This window comes from Hetaerina americana, unplaced genomic scaffold (genome assembly GCF_022747635.1).
Source record: "Hetaerina americana unplaced genomic scaffold, ioHetAmer1.1.p SCAF_7, whole genome shotgun sequence".
In the NCBI taxonomy this organism is placed as follows: Eukaryota; Metazoa; Arthropoda; class Insecta; order Odonata; family Calopterygidae; genus Hetaerina; species Hetaerina americana.
In genome coordinates, this window is record NW_027287316.1 from 65806341 (window position 1) to 65812340 (window position 6000).

The 6000-nt window shown below is 41.8% G+C and overlaps 1 long non-coding RNA gene across 1 annotated transcript in view; it reads right to left on the minus strand.

Annotated features, from left to right (window-relative positions):
* Positions 1-6000, minus strand: part of LOC139696461 (uncharacterized) — a 452594-nt gene that overhangs the window by 247940 nt on the left and 198654 nt on the right. The gene's annotated exons all lie outside the window — the stretch shown is intronic.

A 6000-nucleotide genomic window follows, 5' to 3' on the forward strand; every position in this document is an offset into this window, starting at 1 on the left:
ATTGAGTGCAGAATTAATATGTAATAGACATTGAACGAATTACATCGAAATTTCTTCGGGATGAATCTAATGTTAGCCCTCTTCACTGTCTCTAATGCTTCAAAGCGTCACGTTTCCAACTTAGTGACCACCTGACCTCAGGACCTAAGCCCTCTTTGCAAGCCACCCTAAAGATGCCCCCACATATACGTCGCTCGTTACATTCAGTGGCGACTAGCATCAAATTTATAGAGCGTGGCATCAAGCAGAGCATAAGGTTCCTCGTAGGTTTAAAAGAGCGTGTATCTATCGGAAAAAAATTTACTAGTAAGACGACACGCTGTGAGCTACATATCTTTCCGCAAGGTGGGACCGTGCGCGCGCCCCGAAAACCAATACTTTGACACCCCTGAATTAATGTTTCCCTCGGGGCCTGGGCAGGGGAGGACCCCCGTGAGGGCGTGTGTGTGGCTGGGGGAGGGAATGCGGGAGGGACGGCGAGGAAGATAAGGCGCGTGCCCTACATTCTACCTCTCCCGCCCCGAGATTTTCCTCCCTCGGCCACCGCACCCGGCCGTCCCTCACCGACACGACGCGCCGGATCCCTTAAATTCTCCGGGAAGCAGCCAACAACACCTTCCTTTTCACCCATTTGTGTCTCGGGCGCATTTCCTCCTCCACCTCCACACACCTCAAACCCCTTCTCCAACCCCCTACACCCTGGGCACCACTTCCTCCTCCTCCTTCCGCCCCTCGTTCCACATACCACCGAGGGAGTCACCTTTCCTTCACCCATCCCCTCGGCCGACAACCTACCTGACCCCCTCACAAACCCCTATCCCCCTCAGGGGACGCGCCACCCTCCTTCATAAAATTTTCAACGACTCACGGCACTCCCAACCCCTGCTACACACACAAACACACATCCTGTGTTTTCTGCGTAGGGTTCCTCTTCTTCCCCCTCCCCTCCGCCATCTCCCCAACGATGAAATATCCCCGGAAAACAACCCTCGAGCACCCATTTACGCGATTCATTTTATTACTCGGAGCATTGTGATTGAAATCCCCCCTCCCCCCTCCCTTCCCACCCATCACACCTGTCATTTGAGAGCGAGGGAACTAGAGTGGTCCACCCGTTCCTTTCCTCTCGGAGAAATCGACGATCCAACCGCTTAATTTTCGTGTTGAACACGGGGACCAAACGTTGGATGATGACCTGATATGGACCTGAGCTTCGCCCTAAGGCATGGTGGCAGGTTAATTTATGGATGAAAAATAAAAGTGCAGGAAATTTTCCTCGCAACTAACACAGACAGTGCAGCGGCATTGCGGTAGTCTACGGCAATCGATATCGTAGTCAAGTTTGCCTGACCAGACATTTGCAAACTCTCATACGCTTCATGATAAGGTATTAGAATGTATAATTAATGTAGTTACTATCTTGTGTAAGATTAATTGAATGAATTACCATATAACATAAAATTTCTAATTGAATAACAATGTGCATAAATTAAAATGATCAATATAAGGTTTGCAAAATTTATGATTCAGAGTATTTTTTTTAAAATATTCATTATACATAGGTGGGAGGGTAGGGGGATGATTATATCGTTTACTCACGATTGGATCCACCTATTCTGCCATTATCCTCCTCTCAAATGAGTGATATGTTCCGAGAATAAAGGAAAGCACCGAAACTGGAATTGGAATTTTTTATTCTTGAAAATGAACGGTGAAATTTATAAAAATTCACCCATTCCAACAGACATAAAATTCACGAAATAATTGACAGTAAGTATTTTTTTATACCAAGTCATAATACGAGAATACTGACAAAATTAAAAATAAAATGTGTGCCCTTCGAAATGCGTCCATTTCTATTCTTGCACATTTTTCATAGAAGGCACTCAATAAAACATATCTAATGAAATTTGAAATAAATTCCATCTGATTAGAATTGAATTTATGCTGAATTTGAAAGAAAAGAACACGAATTAGATTCTCACTATTTAATTTTATACTTGGGTCAAACCAAAAGGTTAAATCAACAGATCGAAGATATTAATCTACATCTAAAATCCCGCAGAACGTTTGCCAAAAGATTATTAACTCATCCACGCAATTATATTCTAATTAAATTAATTTACTAAATTAATATTAAGGATATATAAGTATGATTTTACATCACTCCGTGTTGATTTAAATAGAATGACCTCCGCCTCATCGATTATCACGGCCCCTCGAATCATTATCGGGCAATTATAGATTTTTCATTCGGGAACGCACTTAACGTCATCTTTTCTTATCTCAATTTTCACAGAAAAATTTTCCTTAATTCTTCGACTCATTATCACGCAATTATAGATTTTTTTCAAACGGGATATCGCTAAATGTTATCTCTCCTCCTCTCCAATTCCGAAAAAAAGATTTCTGAGTGGAAATTCTTGAACACGCCACCAGGCGACCGAGAGCAATGAACCCGGTCAATTTCCACTAATTACCATTTCCCGTAATAACAAATGTTTCACTTATTTTATTTTGCGAGTTATGCGAGAATTTATGATAGGATTCAAGATTTAGAAACTAGAGTTTTCACTCGGTATCCAACTTTCTTGCGTTGTTAAAACATAACGTTATTAGGGGAGACCACAGGGAGAGGTTAACGAAATTGACTGCTTAATAGACCGATTCAAGAAATAGAATTTTCCACGTTCAATTTGTGACTAAAACAGTGAAGATCGCTACTCACGGCAATTTGAACTATACATAACTGTAAGATCCTTAGGAATCAGATAAGGCTTTGGATTCCCTTCAAGTTTCTCATGAGCTGAATCCGCAAAGGTGACATGGCACCCATGAAAGATGAAGGACTCATACCCGGGACTTTCGGTAAAGAGGGGACCCTTAACCACCTTACTAAGTTTTTTGGTACCCTGCAAGTCACCGCTAGGGTGTGTGACAGAAGGTGAATACACACCAGACTAATTTTGACCCGAATATTTTTACCTCTACCATGGTCGGACAATGTTATTCTGATCCCTTATCGTTCGTGGAAAAAATGACACCTTAAATCTATACGTTCTACACTCCGGCCGAATGTCTACCTATTAACACGATTATTCTTCGAATATGACCTGACAAATATTGTCATACACCCTCGTGACGATTAGCAAAGTAATATGTAGACGTTTCCCACAACCGCGTGGCGGCTCTGGGCATTGTCTTCGTACAATCTCTGCTTTATCATTTTTTGTGGGAGAAATATTTGCATCGTTCTGATTACAGTTGAATTACTGCATTCTGAGTAGTTCATAAGGAAGCCATAGGGATATCGTTATCTAACTTCCACTTCTACAAGGCACCTTGCACTGCTAGGGTGTCTGGCATGGGGTTAACGAAAATGAACATGTAGGAAGAAAAACGAAGAAATATTAGGCATAGTGGAGGATATAGAAGAGGAGGTATAGAAATTAAGAGGATGTTAAAAGAAAGGTTGATGCAGGGCATTTTAAATGGGGACAAAATGTTGAAGACTGTGATAGAGGGGAGGATTTCAGGCTAGCAAATGATGAGGTGGAAAAGGATAGCCATTTCGGTCTGATTGAAGGGCGGAAGGAAGTATGCGGAATTGAAGAGGGGTTTATTGTAGTTTGGGGTGCCAGGTTTTGACTGGTTACCTGAGACTAATAAATGTGGCAGCGTACAGTGTGTCCACCGAAAACCTACCTTAAACGGTAGACTAATAAACAATAATAAGCCATCGTGGGTGCCCTTCGCACTTTCTCGCCCGAATACGCTCTCTCAAAAGTTCCTTTATCAATATTCTGATTATGAATTATTTACCGGACTTGCATTAACAATTAGGTTTATTCTTGGTTCTTGAATCTTGAACAATGTACATATTTCACTCTCCAAAATTGAAATCAACTTCAACGTCCAATCAAATTACGCAACCGATAACTGAAACAAAGGAAACCATGCCGGGTGTTTCAAAATGCTGCCTGAGATTTATAAATAATGATTCCGTCAGTCTCTACGCCAAGCTTTATATGTATAATGTACTCATTCGTGATTCTTGTCCACCTGTTTGACGGGAAACAGATAAATAAGGCAAACAACCCTTTATACGTACATTGATATTTTGCAGTGTGTCCACGTACAAGGGGAGGAAAATCTTGCCCAAGGACTCGTGAACGTTTTTCCCCGACTGGTCTGAGGACGGGCAAGAGTAAAAAAAATCTCTGGGTCCACGTACACAGTTTAAGCTGGCCATACTGATCCAATGTTTTGGGATAAGCGTGCACCCGATCTGGGTCCCAGAATCCGCTCCGTGATCCCAATCTATGGGGATTAAAATGACGACTAGTGTTCCTGCCCTCCCTTCGTCCCTCAACCCCTTATCCACACACACTCTCAAACACAAGCACACACCTCCCTCACACACAAACTTCTGAACTTTCACTTTTTCTCCTTTAAGTGAAGTGAAGAAGAGGAAAGACAAGAGGAGAGAGAAAAAAACCGACTCAACCTCCTCCTCCCCCAAACCAAACCGCTTCCAAACGTTTATTTACAGTCTAGGCGTCGCTTCCTTGGTTATCTCGTCCCAAATACCTCTCGTTTTTCCTTAAAAAAAATAGTACCGTGCGCTCAGTCTAATGGATGCATTAAAAAAACCAGGGAGGGAGAAAATTTACCTTTCTACCCTCCCTACATCCCTCCCCCCTCCGACCGAATTTCCTTCCCGGAGAAAGTGGGGTTTTGGGAAGGAAGGGGGGATTGGGAGGGGAAACGAACAAATTGTGACCCGGGGCTGCTTCGTTCAGTCAATATTACCCTTTCATGCTCTTCCTCCCACATCCCCAAATCCCACCCCCATCCATTCCTTTCTTCCCCATCCCATATCTCTTACCTTCCATTCAACCCCCTTCCTCTGTCTCTCTTTCCCTCTCTCTCATCTCCGCTTCTAAAACCCCTTTACGTCTGACTTTCCGTCCTTCTTATTTCCTCCTCTCTTTCTCCTTCCGCTCCCTACCACCTGATTTTTCATTTGGCACACCACCCACAAATCGAGCGAATTTTTTTTCTCACCGCCCCCACCCCCCTATTGTCCCGCGATTTGCTCTCGGCTGTGCGTAGGAGTAACCTAACCCCCCCAAAAATCCCCCCTTCGTGCCAATTTTTTTCCTTTCCATACGTGTTCATAAGAGTGGAAAGACATCAGTATGAGAACTGACTCTCTCATACTGAGTAAGGCGAAAGAGACCATCGAAAATATAAAAAGTCTATTCATTTTGTATTTATATTTTTATGATGTTTGGTTCTTAATTAATGGAGACAATACATGACTTATATGTACATATGTATATATATATATATATATATTTATATATACTATATATATACATATATATAAGTGGAACCCTCTTCAGCGATGCACAAAAAAATATAAATAAATATGTGTATATATATATACATATATATTTATATTTTTTTGTATATATATATATATTCCATGTATTCACACAAACATTGTGTAAGGCTGTTTAAAAGGCTACCGAAAACTTCGATGCAGAGTGAGGATTTGCGCGGCACGGAAACGTGGTTGTTGAAGTAAGGCGATAGGCAAAGATTAAGGATGCGTAGAAGGATGAAAAAGTGTATTTGACGAGAAGAAAAGCAAAAGAATAAATAATAAAAAGTGCGAAGAAAGAGAGAGGATCATTTAGAGGAATCCAACGACAGCAGGAAAAGTGGATGCAGAGTATTTTAAAATTAGATGGAATACTGAGATATGAGGTCTCGTATAGGGGGGAGAACGTTAGATCAGCGAAGAAGTGGTAGGAAAAAAAAGGCATGTTGGACATAATGAGTGAAGTAATGAACTATTCGGAATTGAAGAGGGGTTTATCATAGGGTTGGATGCCAAGTTAAATTCGGGTATGCGAAGGAAAGACACATATCTTTGTTTAAAGGGTTGTGCATTCAAAACCTACCTTAATCGGTAGGATAACGATTGTAGTA